The sequence below is a fragment of the Salmo salar genome, chromosome ssa15, assembly GCF_905237065.1.
Source record: "Salmo salar chromosome ssa15, Ssal_v3.1, whole genome shotgun sequence".
NCBI classification, from domain to species: Eukaryota; Metazoa; Chordata; class Actinopteri; order Salmoniformes; family Salmonidae; genus Salmo; species Salmo salar.
The window spans coordinates 59,986,359-60,003,748 of NC_059456.1; the positions used below are offsets into that span (position 1 = coordinate 59,986,359).

Sequence of the window (17,390 nt, forward strand, 5' to 3'; positions counted from 1 at the left end):
ATGTACTGCACTAACACAAATGACTGATGATTGTTTGAAAGAAATTGATAATAAGTAGATTGTGCAGGCTTTGATATTATTGACCATAACCTGTTAAGAAAACGTATGTGTTATGGCTTTTCAACCTCTGCCATATCGTATATTCAGAGTTATCTATTTAATAGATCTGTTTTCTTTAATATTTGTTTCTTAACTTTTCTCTAATGTCAAACATGTAAAGTGTGGTGTAGCTGCTCTAGGCCCTCTACTCTTTTCTATTTTTACCAATGACCTGCCACTGGCAATAAACAAATCATGTGTGTCCATGTACAGTATGCTAATGATTCAACCATATACGCATCAGCAACTACATCTAATGAATTCACTGAAATCCATAACAAAGAGTTGCAGTCTGTTTTGGAATGGGTAGCCAGTAATAAACTGGTCCTGAACATCAATCAAATCAAATCAAATTGTATTTGTCACATGCACCGAATACTACAGGTATACCTTACCGTGAAATGCTTACTTACAAGCCCTTAACCAACAATGCAGTTCAAAAAATAGAGTTTAGATTTATTTAGTAAATCTTTTCTTAAGTAAACATTTTTTTAAATCAATAACAAGGCTATATACAGGGGGTACCGGTACCGGAACATCTCTAAAACTAAGAGTACTGTATTTGGTACAAATCATTCCCTATGTTCTAGACCTCAGCTGAATCTTGTAATGAGTGGTGTGGCTGTTGAACAAGTTGAGGAGACTACATTACTGCCATGACCAAAATATAAAGATTCAATGGTTGTAAAGATGGGGAAAAGTCTGTCTGTAAAAAAGAGGTGCTCTGCTTTTTTGACACCACACTCCACAATGCAAGTCTTGCAGGCTCTAGTTTTATCTTGTCTTGATTTTTGCCCAGTCATATGGTCAAGTGCTGCAAATAAAGACCTAGTTAAGCTGCAGCTGGCCCAGAACAGAGTGGCACGTCTTGCTCTCCACTGTACTCTGGAGCGGGATCGATTTGGAGGTGGGGGGTTTTTCATGGTCTGGGGTGGTATGTCACAGCATCATCGGACTGTGCTTGTTGTCATTGCAGGCAATCTCAATGCTATGCATTACAGGGAAGACATCCTCCTCCCTCATGTGGTACCCTTCCTGCAGGCTCATTCTGACATGACCCTGCAGCATGACAATGCCACCAGCCATACTGCTCGTTCTGTGCGTGATTTCCTGCAAGACAGGCAGTTTTTACAATTTTTAAAACATTACAATACATTAACAGATTTCACAGATGTGCCCTCAGGCCCCTACAACACCACTACCACATATCTGCAGTACTAAATCCATGTGTGTGTGTGTGTGTGTGTGTGTGTGTGTGTGTGTGTGTGTGTGTGTGTGTGTGTGTGTGTGTGTGTGTGTGTGTGTGTGTGTGTGTGTGTGTGTGTGTGTGTGTGTTGCTTCACAGTCCCCGATTGATGACTTGATGACAGCTTTCCACACTCTTGGCATTCTCTCAAACAGCTTCATGAGGTAGTCACCTGGAATGCATTTCAAATAACAGGTGTGCCTTGTTAAAAGTTAATTTCTGGAATTTCTTTCCATCTTAATAGATTTGAGCCAATCAGTCGTGTTGTGACAAGGTAGGGTTGGTATACAGAAGATAGCCCTATTTGGTAAAAGACACCAGGTCCAGAACAAATTCATAGAAACAAACAGTATTATTTTATTTATTTATTTCACCTTTATTTAACCAGGTAGGCAAGTTGAGAACAAGTTCTCATTTACAATTGCGACCTGGCCAAGATAAAGCAAAGCAGTTCGACAACATACAAAAACACAGAGTTACACATGGAATAAACAAACATACAGTCAATGATGCAGTAGAAAAAATAATAAAAATAAAAATAAGATTATATACAATGTGAGCAAATGATGTGAGATAAGGGAGGTAAAGGCAAAAAAATGCCATGGTGGCAAAGTAAATAAAGTATAGCAAGAAAAACACTGGAATGGTAGATTTGTAGTTTGAAGAAAGTTCAGAGATAAAATATAAATAATATGGTGCAAAGGAGCAAAATAAATAAATACAGTAGGGGAAGAGGTAGTAGTTTGGGCTAAATTATAGATGGGCTATGTACAGGTGCAGTGATCTGAGAGCTGCTCTGACAGCTGGTGCTTAAAGCTAGTGAGGGAGATAAGTGTTTCCAGTTTCAGAGATTTTTGTAGTTCGTTCCAGTCATTGGCAGCAGAGAACTGGAAGGAGAGACGACCAAAGGAGGAGTTGGCTTTAGGGGTGACCAGAGAGATATACCTGCTGGAGCGCGTGCTACAGGTGGGTGCTGCTATGGTGACCAGTGAGCGGAGATAAGGGGGGACTTTACCTAGCAGGGTCTTGTAGATGACCTGGAGCCAATGTGTTTGGCGACGATTATGAAGCGAAGGCCAGCCAACGAGAGCGTACAGGTCGCAGTGGTGGGTAGTATATGGGGCTTTGGTGACAAAACGGATGGCACTGTGATAGACTGCATCCAGCTTGTTGAGTAGGGTATTGGAAGCTATTTTGTAAATGACATCGCCGAAGTCGAGGATTGGTAGGATGGTCAGTTTTACGAGGGTATGTTTGGCAGCATGAGTGAAGGATGCTTTGTTGCGAAATAGGAAGCCAATTCGAGATTTCACTTTGGATTGGAGATGATTGATGTGAGTCTGGAAGGAGAGTTTACAGTCTAACCAGACACCTAGGTATTTGTAGTTGTCCACAAATTCTAAGTTAGAACCGTCCAGAGAAGTGATGCTGGACAGGCGGGCAGGTGCAGGCAGCGATCGGTTGAAGAGCATGCATTTAGTTTTACTTGTGTTTAGGAGCAGTTGGAGACCACGGAAGGAGAGTTGAATGGCATTGAAGCTCGTCTGGAGGGTTGTTAACACAGTGTCCAAAGAAGGGCCAGAAGTGTACAGAATGGTGTCGTCTGCGTAGAGGTGGATCAGAGATTCACCAGCAGCAAGAGCGACATCATTTATGTATACAGAGAAAAGAGTTGGCCCAAGAATTGAACCCTGTGGTACCCCCATAGAGACTGCCAGAGGTCCAGACAGTAGGCCCTCCGATTTGACACACTGAACTCTGTCAGAGAAGTAGTTGGTGAACCAGGCGACGCAATCGTTTGAGAAACCAAGGCTACTGAGTCTGCCGATGAGGATGTGGTGATTAACCTCTATGGGCTAGGTGGGACGCTTGCATTTGAATTCGTCCCACCTACGTAACAGCCACTGGCAGCCTGTGGCGCGATTTTCAAAACGTTAAAAATCCTATTACTTCAATTTCTCAAACATATGACTATTTTACAGCTATTTAAAGACAAGACTCTCGTTAATCTAACCACACTGTCCGATTTCAAAAAGGCTTTACAACGAAAGCAAAACATTAGATTATGTCAGCAGAGTACCAAGCCAGAAATAATCAGACACCCATTTTTCAAGCCAGCATATAATGTCACCAAAACCCAGAAGACAGCTAAATGCAGCACTCACCTTTGATGATCTTCCGATTTTAAAATAGCTCTTCGGTGAAAGCACATTTTGCAATATTCTAAGTAGATAGCCCGGCATCACAGGGCTAGCTATTTAGACACCCACCAAGTTTTTAGCCCTCACCAAAGTCAGATTTACTATAAGAAAAATGTTATTACCTTTGCTGTTCTTCGTCAGAATGCACTCCCAGGACTTTTACTTCAATAACAAATGTTGGTTTGGTTCAAAATAATCCATAGTTATGTTCAAATATCCTCTGTTTTGTTTGTGCGTTCAAGACACTATCCGAAGGGTGACGCGCACGACGCATTTCGTGACAAAAAAATTCTAAATATTCCATTACCGTACTTTGAAGCATGTCAACTGCTGTTTAAAATCAATTTTTATGCAATTTTTCTCGTAAAAAAGCGATAATATTCCGACCGGGAAAGCGTGTTTACGTTCAAAGAGAGAGAAAATAAAAACATGGGATCCCCTCGTGCACGAGCCTCAGTTTGATGGTCCTCTGATAGAGAACTTACCAAAGGCGCTAATGTGTTTCAGCCTGGGGCTGGAATTACATCATTCAGTTTTTTCCCGGGTTCTGAGAGCCTATGGGAGCCGTAGGAAGTGTCACGTTACAGCAAAGATCCTACATTTTCAATAAACAGAGCCAAGAAGCCCAAGGAATGGTCAGAGAGGGTACTTCCTGTACAGAATCTTCTCAGGTTTTTGCCTGCCATATGAGTTCTGTTATACTCACAGACACCATTCAAACAGTTTTAGAAACTTTAGGGTGTTTTCTATCCAAAGCCAATAATTATATGCATATTCTAGTTACTGGGCAGGAGTAGTAACCAGATTAAATCGGGTACGTTTTTTATCCGGCCGTGCAAATACTGCCCCCTATCCCCAACAGGTTAAAGCATTTCATGGCTACATATGTGAGTGCTACAGGGCAATAGTAATTTATTCAGGTTACCTTCTCGTTCTTGGCAACAAAGAATATGGTGGTCTGCTTGAAACATGTAGGTATACAGACTGGGTCAGGGAGAGGTTGAAAATGTCAGTGCAGCCCCACGGGACTCGTCTGAAGTCGATAACACTGATGTACCAACTTATATCTATAGTACCTGAACCGTTTGGGCTACAAACTAATACTCGTCTGAAGGTAACCCATGCAAATTCATGGAAGTACGTGACTTGCTGGTAGAAGTTAGGTAAAACGGATTTCAGTTTTCCTGCATTAAAATCACCGGTGAGTCTATTCTTGATGAGCATTTTCTTGCTTGCTTATGGCCCTATACAGGATGTTGAGTGCGGCCTTAGTGCCAGCATCGGTTTGTGGTGGTGAATAGACAGCTATGAAAAATATAGATGAAAACTCTCTTGGTAAATAGTATGGTCCTATTGATAGGATAGTCTTGAATGGAGCTCGTCCAGTTTGTTCTGAAAAATAGATAAATAAAATAAAAAATCCAAGATGGCGTAGCAGTCAGATGTCTTGTCGTGTCCCGTGTATATATCTTTTATATATTTTTATTCGCATATATTTTTTAAATATTTTTCTTAACCTCAACTTCAACATACTCTCCTGCAATCCGCCTCACCCAATGTGGTATGGATCTGCTATTTTCTTTACTTTAAAACCGGTACCCCCAACAGAAGCTAGCCAGCTAACTAGCTACTAGCTAGTAGTCAGTTAGCGGCCATCAGCTACCCTTTAGCCCGGGCAACTCTTGCCAGTCTGCACAGTGCGATTCAAACCAGAGCATATCGGACTTATTTTTCTCCATATCTCTGGATTCCTAGCACAAGCTCTGAACCTTTTCATCTGGATCATTGCAGCTAGCTAGATGCTATCCGAGTAGCCACTCCTGGCTAATGTCTCTGTCCCGAAGCAAGCACCAATTTAGCCTGGAGCTAACCTATGCAAGGTCCATCTCCCGGCTAGCTGAAGAGGTCCAACAGCCACTCCTTGGGCTACAATACCTATTTTGCCAATTGGCCTGGACCCCTTTTACTGCCGATACGGAGACCCGCCGATTCACGACTGAACTACCGACGTAATCTGCCCGAGGGGTTTTTTCAACAGGCTCCTCCGTCGCGACGTCCCCTGTCGGCCCATCTGCTAGCCTGCTAGCTGCGACCCGCTAGCTGTCTAGAGCATATCGGACTGCTAGCTGAAGAGGACCATCGGCCAATTTCTTGGGCCACTATACCTATTTTGCCAATTGGCCTGGACCCTTTTACTAAACAGAGCCCTGCTGATCCATCACGACTGGTCTGCCGACGTAACTGCACGAGGGGGCTGCAACAGACTTCTTCCATCACAACGTCCCTCTAAGGCCCCTCTGCTAGCTTGCTAGCCCCGGGCCGCTAGCTGTCTGAATCGCCATGTCTCCAGCCTGCCTAGCTACTCACTGGACCCCTATGATCACTCGGCTACGCATGCCTCTCCCTAATGTCAATATGCCTTGTCCATTGCTGTTTTGGTTAGTGATTATTGTCTTATTTCACTGTAGAGCCTCTAGTCCTGCGCAACATGCCTTAGCTAACCCTTTGGTTCCACCTCCCACACATGAGGTGACCTCACCTGGTTTAAACATCTCTAGAGACAATATCTCTCTCATCGTCACTCAATGCCTAGGTTTACCTCCACTGTATTCACATCCTACCATACCTTTGTCTGTACAATATGCCTTGAATCTATTTTACCGTTCCCAGAAACCTGCTTCTTTTACTCTCTGTTCCGAACGTACTAGACGACCAGTTCTTATAGCCTTTAGCCATACCCTTATCCAACTCCTCCTCTGTTCCTCTGGTGAGATAAAGGTTAATCCAGGTCCTGCAGTGCCTAGCTCCACTCCCATTCCCCAGGCACTCTCATTTGTTGACTCCTGTAACCGTAAAAGCCTTGGTTTCATGCAAATTAACATTAGAAGCCTCCTCCCTAAGTTTGTTTTATTCACTGCTTTAGCACACTCTGCCAACCCGGATGTCCTAGCCGTGTCTGAATCATGGCTTAGGAAGACCACCAAAAACCCAGAAATTTCCATCCCAACTACAACATTTTCCGACAAGATAGAACTGCCAAAGGGGGTGGAGTTGCAATATACTGCAGAGATAGCCTGCAGTTCTGTCTTACTATCCAGGTCTGTGCCCAAACAATTTGAGCTTTTACAATTAAAAATCCACCTTTCCAGAAACAAGTCTCTCACCGTTGCCGCTTGCTATAGACCACTTTCTGCCCCCAGCTGTGCCCTGGACACCATATGTGAATTGGTTGCCCCCCCATCTATCTTCAGAGCTCGTGCTGCTAGGTGACCTTAACTGTGACATGCTTAACACACCGGCCGTCCTACAATCTAAGCTTGATGCCCTCAATCTCAAACAAATGATCAATGAACCTACCAGGTACAACTCCAAATCCGCACCCTCAAAGATATCATCCTAACCAACCTGCCCTCCAAATACACCTCTGCAGTCTTCAACCAGGATCTCTGCGATCACTGCCTCATTGCCTGTATATATTTGGTTATGGAAAATATATTTCACAGCAGTTTAGATGGTACAATGATTCTCTACATTTGCTTTGTTTTACCACATAAACTGAAATTAGGGGAACTAATAGAATTTTTGCAACCAGGAAATGGAGGAGCAATTTCTGCACTGTGCACCTTTAATTTCTGTAAGATCAAAATATATTTAAACAAATAATGTTTCCAGGAATGCTTATCTTATCGATTTCAGAGCAATGTGAGATGGTGGGTGTCATAGCTTGCTGAAATGACATGGAACGACCAATGCCCAAGCTATGAGAGGATTCCATGGCACTCTTTACATCTCCCACAGTACTCCTTCAGCACCTCATTTCAATATCATAAAAAATTTTTTGGTCATGTAACTCATATACCTCAAAGTTTATGCTTGTCAAATACTGTAGCTGATATAAAGTTTGTGAACTTGAGATTTCAAGTGACAGTTGGGATTGGCAACTTTGTAAGCTATGTAGATAACTCTCAGTGTGGGTGAATTATTTGAGAAAGTGAACTAGTCTTGGCCCACACATGTTCTCTGCATTGTATGTGCCCTGGTCTGTAAGTATATATATGCTCTGCCATGTGAGTATATTTTTATGTGGTAAAGTACTTGCTTTTTATATGGTAAAGTATATGCGCTTAGGAACTCATTAATCCTCTGGAATCTCCCAGGACAGGATTGCTGGAATTGGCAAAGCTGTGAGTGGAACCCTTACATGACTTCCTAAACATCATGTCTCTATGAACAACACTGACATAGAGGATCTGTGGCAGTTATATTTATGAATGTTAGGGGAAAGGAGGGAAGAAGGAAGGGAGAAATGAATGGAGTCAGTGAGAGAGAGAGTAAAAAAAGTAAGAGCAAGTAGGGAAGAAAATATAGGAGCGGTACAGAGGGATAAAGAATGTGAGGGAGGCGTAGGGAGAAGCCTAGAGATCACAGGCCAGACCATTGTCCTGAGCGGAGCTGAATTCAATGATGTCATGTTTTAGAGTGAGTCTCTCAGCAGTAGCACTCAAGAGGGCCCCCTCCATTTCTCCATCTGTCCTTTTTTTATCCTTACCCTCTTTATCTCTATTCATCTTTGTCTGCCCATTTTTGTCTCTATCCATTTAACTTTTTCTCCTTTCCTTTGAGTTGATATATCAAATCAAATGTTATTTGTCACATACACATGTTTAGCAGATGTTATTGCAGGTGTAGCGAAATGCTTGTGTTTCTAGCTCCAACAGTGCAGTAATATCTAACAACTCACAACAATACACACAACCTAAAAGTAAAATAATGGAATTTAAGGAATATTGAATATCAGTTTGAGCAATGTCGGAGTGGCATAGACTAAAATACAGTAGAATAGAATACAGTATATACAGTTGAAGTCGGAAGTTTACATACATTTAAACTCAGTTTTTCACAATCCCTGACATTTAATCCTAGTAGAAAATCCATCTTAGCTCAGTTAGAATCACCTCTTTATTTTAAGAATATGAAATATCAGAATAATAGTTGAGAGAATGATTTATTTATTTCATCACATTCTCAGTGGGTCAGAAGTTTACATACACTCAATTAGCATTCGGTAGCATTGCCTTTAAATTGTTTAACTTGGGTCAAACGTTTCGGGCAGCCTTCCACAAGCATCCCACAATAAGTTGGGTGAATTTTGGCCCATTCCTCCTGACAGAGCTGGTGTAACTGAGTCAGGTTTGTAGGCCTCCTTGCTCGCACACGCTTTTTCAGTTCTGCCCACAAATTTTCTATAGGATTGAGGTCAGGACTTTGTGATGGCCACTTCAATACCTTGACTTTGTTGTCCTTAATAAGCCATTTTGCCAAAACTTTGGAAGTATACTTGGGGTCATTGTACATTTAGAAGACCCATTTGTGACCAAGCTTTAACTTCCTGACTGATGTCTTGAGATGTTGCTTCAATATATCCACATAATTTTCCTCCTCATGATGCCATCTATTTTGTGAAGTGCACCAGTCCCTCCTGCAAAGCATACCCACAACATGATGCTGCCACCCCCGTGCTTCACGGTTGGAATGGTGTTCCTCGGCTTGCAAGCGTCCCCCTTTTTCCTCCAAACATAACGATGGTCATTATGGTCAAACAGTTCTATTTTTGTTTCATCAGACCAGAGGACATTTCTCCAAAAAGTATGATCTTTGTCCCCATGTGCAGTTGCAAACCATAGTCTGGCTTTTTTATGGTAGTTTTGGAGCAGTGGCTTCTTCCTTGCTGACCGGCCTTTCAGGTTATGTTGATATAGGACTCGTTTTACTGTGGATATAGATGCTTTAGTACCTGTTTCCTCCAGCATCTTCACAAGGTCCTTTGCTGTTGTTCTGGGATTGATTTACACTTTTCGCACCAAAGTGCATTCATCTCTAGGAGACAGAACGCGTCTTCTTCCTGAGCGGTATGATGGCTGAGTGGTCCCATGGTGTTTGTACGTGCGTACTATTGTTTGAACAGATAAACGTGGTACCTTCAGGCATTTGGAAATTGCTCCCAAGGATGAACCAGACTTGTGGAGGTCTACAATTTTTTGCCTGACGTCTTGGCTTATTTCTTTTCAATTTCCCATGATGTCCAGCAAAGAGGCACTGAGTTTGAAGGTAGGCCTTGAAATACATCCACATGTACACCTCCAATTGACTGAAATGATGTCAATTAGCTTATCAGAAACTTCTAAAGCCATGCACTGGAATTGTGATACAGTGAATCATAACTGAAATAATCTGTCTGTAAACAATTGTTGGAAAAATTACTTGTGTCATGCACAAAGTACATGTCTAACCGACTTGCCAAAACTATAGTTTGTTAACAAGAAATTTGTGGAGCTGTTGAAAAACGAGTTTAAATGACTCCAACCTAAGTGAATGTAAACTTCTGACTTCAACTGTACATATGAGATGAGTGAAGCAAAAATATGTGAACATTATTAAAGTGACTAGTGTTCCGTTATTAACCTCTATGGGCTAGGTGGGATGTGTCCCACCTACTCAACAGCCAGTTGAATCCTGTGGCACGTTATTCAAATCCTTAGATATGCTATTACTTCAATTTTTAAAAAATATGACTATTTTACACCATTTTAAAGATAAGACTCTCGTTAATCTAACCACACTGTCCGATTTCAAAAAGGCTTTACAACGAAAGCAAAACATTAGATTATGTCAGCAGAATACCCAAGCCAGAAATAATCAGACACCCATTTTTCAAGCCAGCATATAATGTCACATAAATCCAAACCACAGCTAAATGTAGCACTAACCTTTGATGATCTTCATCAGATTACAACCCTAGGAAATTATGTTATACAATACATGCATGTTTTGTTCAATCAAGTTCATATTTATATCAAAAACCAGCTTTTTACATTAGCATGTGACTAGCATGTGACTAGCATTCCCACCGAACACTGCCGGTGAATTTACTAAATTACTCACGATAAACGTTCACAAAAAGCATAACAATTATTTTAAGAATTATAGATACAGAACTCCTCTATGCACTCGATATGTCCGATTTTAAAATAGCTTTTCGGTGAAAGCATATTTTGCAATATTCTCAGTAGATAGCCTGGCATCACAGGGCTAGCTATTTAGACACCCAGCAGGTTTAGCACTCATCAAAGTCAGATTTACTATAAGAAAAATGTTATTACCTTTGTTGTCTTCGTCAGAATGCACTCCCAGAACTTCTACTTCAATAACAAATGTTGGTTTCGTCCAAAATAATCCATCGTTATATCCAAACAGCGGCGTTTTGTTCGTGCGTTCTAGACACTATCCTAAAGGCTAAATAAGGGTGACGAGCATGGCGCAATTCGTGACAAAATCATTCTAAATATTCCATTACCGTACTTCGAAGCATGTCAACCGCTGTTTAAAATCATTTTTTATGCCATTTTTCTCATAAAAAAGCGATAATATTCCGACCGGGAATCTGCGTTTAGATAAACAGACAAAGGAAAAGAAAGCATTCGGTCGAAGCGGGCACGCGCCTAAGCCCATAGTACTCTGAGTGGCCACTTGCCAAAAGCGATAAAGTGTTTCAGCCAGAGCCTGCCTCGATATCGTTCAACTTTTTCCCGGGCTCTGAGATCCTATGAAAGATGTAGGAAGTGTCACGTTATTGCACAGATCCTGAGTTTTCAATAAAAAGAGCCAAGATGAAACACTACTTCTCAGACAGGCCACTTCCTGCTTGAAATCTTCTCAGGTTTTGGCCTGCCATAGGAGTTCTGTTATACTCACAGACACCATTCAAACAGTTTTAGAAACTTTAGGGTGTTTTCTATCCAAAGCCAATAATTATATACATATTCTAGTTACTGGGCAGGAGTAGTAACCAGATTAAATCGGGTACGTTTTTTATCCAGCCGTGTCAATACTGCCCCCTAGCCCTAACAGGTTAAAACATCTTGACGGTCGCCTAGGATAGGGGGCGCTACAGCGATTTTTGAAAAAAAATCGTGCCCATTTTAAACGGCCTCCTACTCAAACTCAGAAGCTAGGATATGCATATAATTAATACTTGTGGATAGAAAACACCCTAAAGTTTCTAAAACTGTTTGAGTGGTGTCTGTGAGTATAACAGAACTCATATGGCAGTCAAAACCCCGAGACCGATCGTAACAGGATGTGGAATTCTGAATTGCGGACTCAACTTCATCACTTTGCCTATAAATCACACCATGAGCAATGGTTCATTGAGCACTTCCTATTGCTTCCACTAGATGTCCCCAGTCTTTACAAAGTGGTTTGAGTCTCCTACTGTGAAAACTGACTGAATGAGACGCTGTGGAAAGTGGTCACATGAGGAGGGCCATCACCATTATGACGCCGGCGCCCCTGGCTACCCTCCCCTTTCGAAACGTTTAGAAAGACAATGCAATCGTCCCCCTTGAATGTTATTGGAGCTCTGGTTGAAAAAGGCCCTAAAGATTTATGTTATACAACGTTTGACATGTTTGAACGAACTTAAATAAAATAAAAAATCAATTTTGGTAAGAGAGGAGTCCCGCGCACGACGGTACTTTTGGTGCAGCCTTCAGAACGCGCTAACAAGAACACATAAAGGATTAACTTTTTCGAACGAAAATACATTTGTTGTGGACTTGGGATTCCTGGAAGTGCCTTCTGATGAAGATAATCAAAGGTAAGGGATTATTGACAATAGTATACAAGACTAGATTTGATATGCGATTGTTCCAAGATGGCGCTGACCTGTATTGCTAGCCTATTTTTCTGAGTATCGCATCCCCTTTTATCGCAAAGTGTGATTACCCAGTAAAGTTATTTTTAAATCTGGCATTGCAGGTGCTTTCAAGAGATGCTAATCTATAAATCTTAAAATGACAATATTACATTTTAAAAATGTTTTCGAATAGTAATTTAGTAAATTGTAGCGCTATTTCACCGGACGCATTTGAGGGAAAATAGTTAGTCAACGTCACGCGCCGATGTAAAATGCTGTTTTTATATATAAATATGAACTTTATTGAACAAAAGAATGCATGTATTGTGTAACATGATGTCCTAGGAGTGTCATCTGATGAAGATTGTCAAAGGTTAGTGCTGCATTTAGCAGTTTTTTTGGTTATTTGTGATGCATGTGGTTGGTCGGAAAATGGCTATGTGGCTACTTTTACGATATACTCCTCTAACATAATCTAATGTTGTGCTTTTGCTGTAAAGCCTTTTTGAAATCGGACAACGTGGTTCGATTCAGGAGAGGTGTATCTATAAAACGATATAACATAGTCCTATATTTGAAAAACAAATAAATAAAAATGTGTTATGCTAATGGCGATAGGATTTTTCGCTGGATGTCCGTCCCGCATACGGGACGGAGCCCGACCAGGGGTTAAAGTGGCCAGTGATTTCAAGTCTATGTATATGGGGCAGCAGCATCTAAGGTGCAGGGTTACGTAATCGGGTGATGGCTATTTAACAGTATGATGGCCTTGAGATAGAAGACCGCACCACCCTCTGGAGAGACCTGAGGTTGTGGGCGGTGAAGTTGTTGTACCAGGCAGTGATACAGCCCGACAGGATGTTCTCATTTGTGCATCTGTAAAAGTTTGTGAGGGTTTTAGGTGCCAAGCCACATTTCTTCAGCCTCCTGAGGTTGAAGAGGTGCTGTTGAGCCTTCTTCACCACACTGTCTGTGGGTGGACCATTTCAGATTGTCAGTGACATGTATGCCGAGGAACTTGAAGCTTTCCACCTGCTCCCCTGCGTTCCCGTCGATGGGCGTTCTCCCTCTGCTGCTTCCTGAAGTCCACGATCAGCTTTGTTTTGTCGACATTGAGTGAGGTTATTTTCCTGGCACCATACTCCCAGGGCCCTCACCTCCTCTCTGTAGGCTGTCTCGTTACTGCTGGTAATCAGGCCTACTACTGTTGTGTTGTCTGCACTTGATGATTGAGTTGAAGGCGTGCGTGACCACGCAGTCATGGGTGAACAGGGAGTACAGGTGGGGGTTGAGCACGCACCCTTGCGGGGCCCCTGTGTTGAGGATCAACGAAGTGGAGGTCTTGATTCCTACCTTCACCACCTGGGGGCAGCCTGTCAGGAAGTCCAGGACCCAGTTGCACAGGGTGGGGTTCAGCTTAATGATGAGCTGGGAGGGTACTAGAGTGTTGAATGCTGAGCTATTGTCCATGAATAGCATTCTAACATAGGTATTCCTCTTGTCCAGATGGGATAGGGCATTGTGCAGTGCGATGGCGATTGCATCGTCTGTGGATCTATTGGGGCGGTAAGAAAATTGAAGTGTGTCTAGGGTGTCAGGTAAGGTAGAGGTGATTATGATATGATCCTTAGCTAGCCTCTCAAATCACTTCATGATGACAGAAGTGAGTGCTACGGGGCGATAGACATTTAGTTCAGTTACATTCAGTTACCTTTCTTGGGTACAGGAACAATGGTGGATATCTTGAAGCAAGTGGGGACAGGAGACTGGGATAGAGAGAGATTGAATATGTCTGTAAAAACTCCAGCCAGCTGGCCTGCGCATGCTCTGAGGACGCGGCTAGGGATGCCGTCTGGGCCGGCAGCCTTGCGAAGGTTAAAATGCTTAAATGTGTTACTCACGTCGGAGAAGGAGCGCCCACAGTCCTTGGTAGCGGCCGCGTCGGTGGCACTGTGTTATCCTCAAAGTGGGCAAAGAAGGTGTTTAGCTTGTCCGAAAGCAAGACGTTGGTGTCCGCGACGTGGCTGGTCTGTATGAGTTAAATATGAATGCGGGAGCTACTTGTGGATGTGTTTTATTTTGGCCAGCTGAGGCGGGTGAAATCGTGGGGGTACAGAGGACGGGGTGTGCATGGAGGGTGTGTGTGTGTGTGTGTGTGTGTGTGTGTGTCTGGGGCTCTTTGTAGAGTGAGAGATTTGACTGTTGAAAGCTGTATTGGCTGTATTGAAGGCTGTATTGTGACAGAGGGGCAGAAAAAGAGAAAAGAAAGGACAGCAGCTGCTTTATATACCCTATACAGATCTGATTCTATCTGTGTCATCTGCTGACTATGAAGGCTCATAAAAGTCTCATTGTGACGTGTTGTGTTTACACAGGCATATGTTAAGTATATTAAACTGGGCTCGATAGAAGGTATGAGGGCTGGTCTTTGTCTCCTTATTGAGTTAGCCTAAATGTAGGCCAGGTTCTGAAACCCACTGGTTCACTGTCTCTCTGTTATGGCAGGAAAGGTAGAGCTCGCAGCACTAATTCCTAAACACACACACAAATGTGCACACGCATATACACACACACACAGACACATGCACACACAGACATGCACACGCACGTTCATGCACAAACACATACACACACAGACACGGCCAAATGCAACAGGAGATACAGTACCAACCTGTAGGCTTTAGGCCCATAATTAGAGATCATTTACACAGATCAGGTTGAACATAATCTGGGCTGAAGGTAACTACAACATTCCCCCAACCCCCCTGCCCTTTCCTGCCCACCCCACTCTCTACTCAGTCTTTCTACTCACTCTCTATGCTTGTTCTATTTCTCTCTCTCTCTCTCACTCACACTCACACACACACACACACTCTGTGTGTGAGACTGAGAGAGCGAGAGAGAGAAACGGGTTAGGTGTGTCCCCAACAAGGAGCTGGAAGGTGCAGGGGAAGGTCTGGGTAAACAGAAGTTAGTACATCTTCAAGTCTGTTGTTTGGGTTTCACTAGGAGTGGAAACACAAATGGTTTCTTTGTGTGTATGTTGCTGGCCCTTGGTTAATAGCTCTAATGGCTACAAGGAGCCACACTAAAGCCATTAGCTCAGTTAGTATTCTGCCCTTGATTTGCATTCCCATGCAAAATTAGACAGAAAGCTAACAACTAAGTCTTCAATAAAACTCCCAAGGCGTGACTTTTCTTGAATTAATATACTGAAAACGTTTATATTGTGAAACTGCAAAATACAGAAAATAATCTAATTTAGTATTCAATTCACATCGACATACTGTACATTATACATTTCAAGTTGAAGTTGAATAAATACAAAGCACGTGCCAAGGTACCGTGTATGAGGCATGATGCCAAACCATATAGCTAATTGTTACTCATATGTTTTACAATTCGTTTACATGACGCACGAGCAAAGTAATACAGCTGACTGCATACATGAAGGCAAGGCAATTTGTGTGAGTAAATGCAACCAACTAACGATGATAAGTAAGCAATTCTATCAATAACAAGATTATCATCACTAGCAATATGCTTGAATCGAACTAACAAATATTTTCCAAGGCTGAAGACAAGAAATAACTGCACTGAAAGACCTGCAGCGTAGCGTTGTTTTTAGCTGCTTCTATGCGTGCAGAACGAATTCTCTACTTCCTGTTTCCGTACAGTCTTTCCAAGTACCAGAAAGTTCCACTAGGGGGCGATAAACACCATGGAACACAATGAAAATCCATTTTAACCACTGTAATAACATTATCTGTTACCTTCTAACAGGATGGCAGCACAGTTAGCCTTATCTTAGGGATGATAAACCAAATGTATGTAACGATAGGACTGGGAATTGCCAGGGACCTCACGATACAATATTATCATGATACTTAGGTGCCGATACGATATGTATTGTGATTCTTTCTCACGATTCTCGCAATTCTATATGTATTGGGATTTCTTTTGCGATTTGATGTTCCAAACATATTGCTCACTGTATGTCTGCTGCAGAGAGATGAGAACATTTGTGTGGATCAGTCATGGAAATAAAAGTGCTGAAAACATGTTGAAGTTTTGACGCAGATTCAAACAACTAGCGCTAGCTAATGCTACCTAGCAAAAAAATAACGATTGATATAATATAGTCCAAAATAATATCGAAATATGTGACTATCAATTTTTTTCCTGTCACTAATAACAACCACAAACACACACTCTCTTACTTTCTTCATTCTTACAAACTCACACACGCATGCATATCTGAGTGAGTAGTCATTATGAAGTATTGTGTGTGTATCACTGCTCCTCTGTAATTAGGGTGGCATGAGGTGTCTGCAGTTTTGGTTTGTGGCCATTTTCTCTCTTTCTCACTGATCTGTCAATGTTATAAAGTGAGTCAGACTGGGGACTGTCATCTAGACCCTACACACACACACACACACACATACACACAGCGAGTCCCAATCTCATGGGAGTAAGTACGGTGGAATGGAACACGGTTTAGTACTGCTTCAGTTAGGGCTGCTCACATTCATCATTCATGCTTTCCTTTGGCCTGGCAGTCCAGACATACAGACACCCACATTCTACTCTCAGACTCATAAGACTCTCATAAGCATATCATAGCCCTATATACAGTCTTCATAGAGCCTGCATACTGAGTGTGAGAGTGTCTATGGCCTCTTAGTCAAGGTGAGAGATCAGAAATGCGGTGGCATCATTCTTTGAGTGTGTTCACGGTTTCACGTTTCATGTTTTTCAGCATGTGCCTTGAACCTCTTCTGATCCCACATGATCACACGTGCTTTGATGTTAGATGGTCTAACTGCCTGACTGGACAGAGACATGAATGCGTAAAGACACAGGCAGCTTTATATCAGGGATTTGATTATAATGTTGCTAAAACATCCAATGGTGCTGGGTAGCTAGATTTCCCGTAATAACAAAGATTGGTGCCACCGTCTACTGTACCTGGGATATAGAATTTCTCTCTCTCTCTCTCTCGCCCACTTTCTCTCTCTTTCTCAGTATCTCTCTCTCTCTCCAACCCCTCCTACTCCCCTTGCTGAAAGTGGTCTTTCTTCTGAGGGGAGATTCCTGTACAGTGCCAGTAGCAGTTCAGAGAGACCCTTTATGTGTGGTTTCACCTCAA

General features: G+C 42.3%; 1 protein-coding gene across 2 annotated transcripts in view; it reads left to right on the top strand.

Annotated features, from left to right (window-relative positions):
* Positions 1–17,390, top strand: part of LOC106571794 (pleckstrin homology domain-containing family G member 1) — a 117,389-nt gene that overhangs the window by 52,563 nt on the left and 47,436 nt on the right. The gene's annotated exons all lie outside the window — the stretch shown is intronic.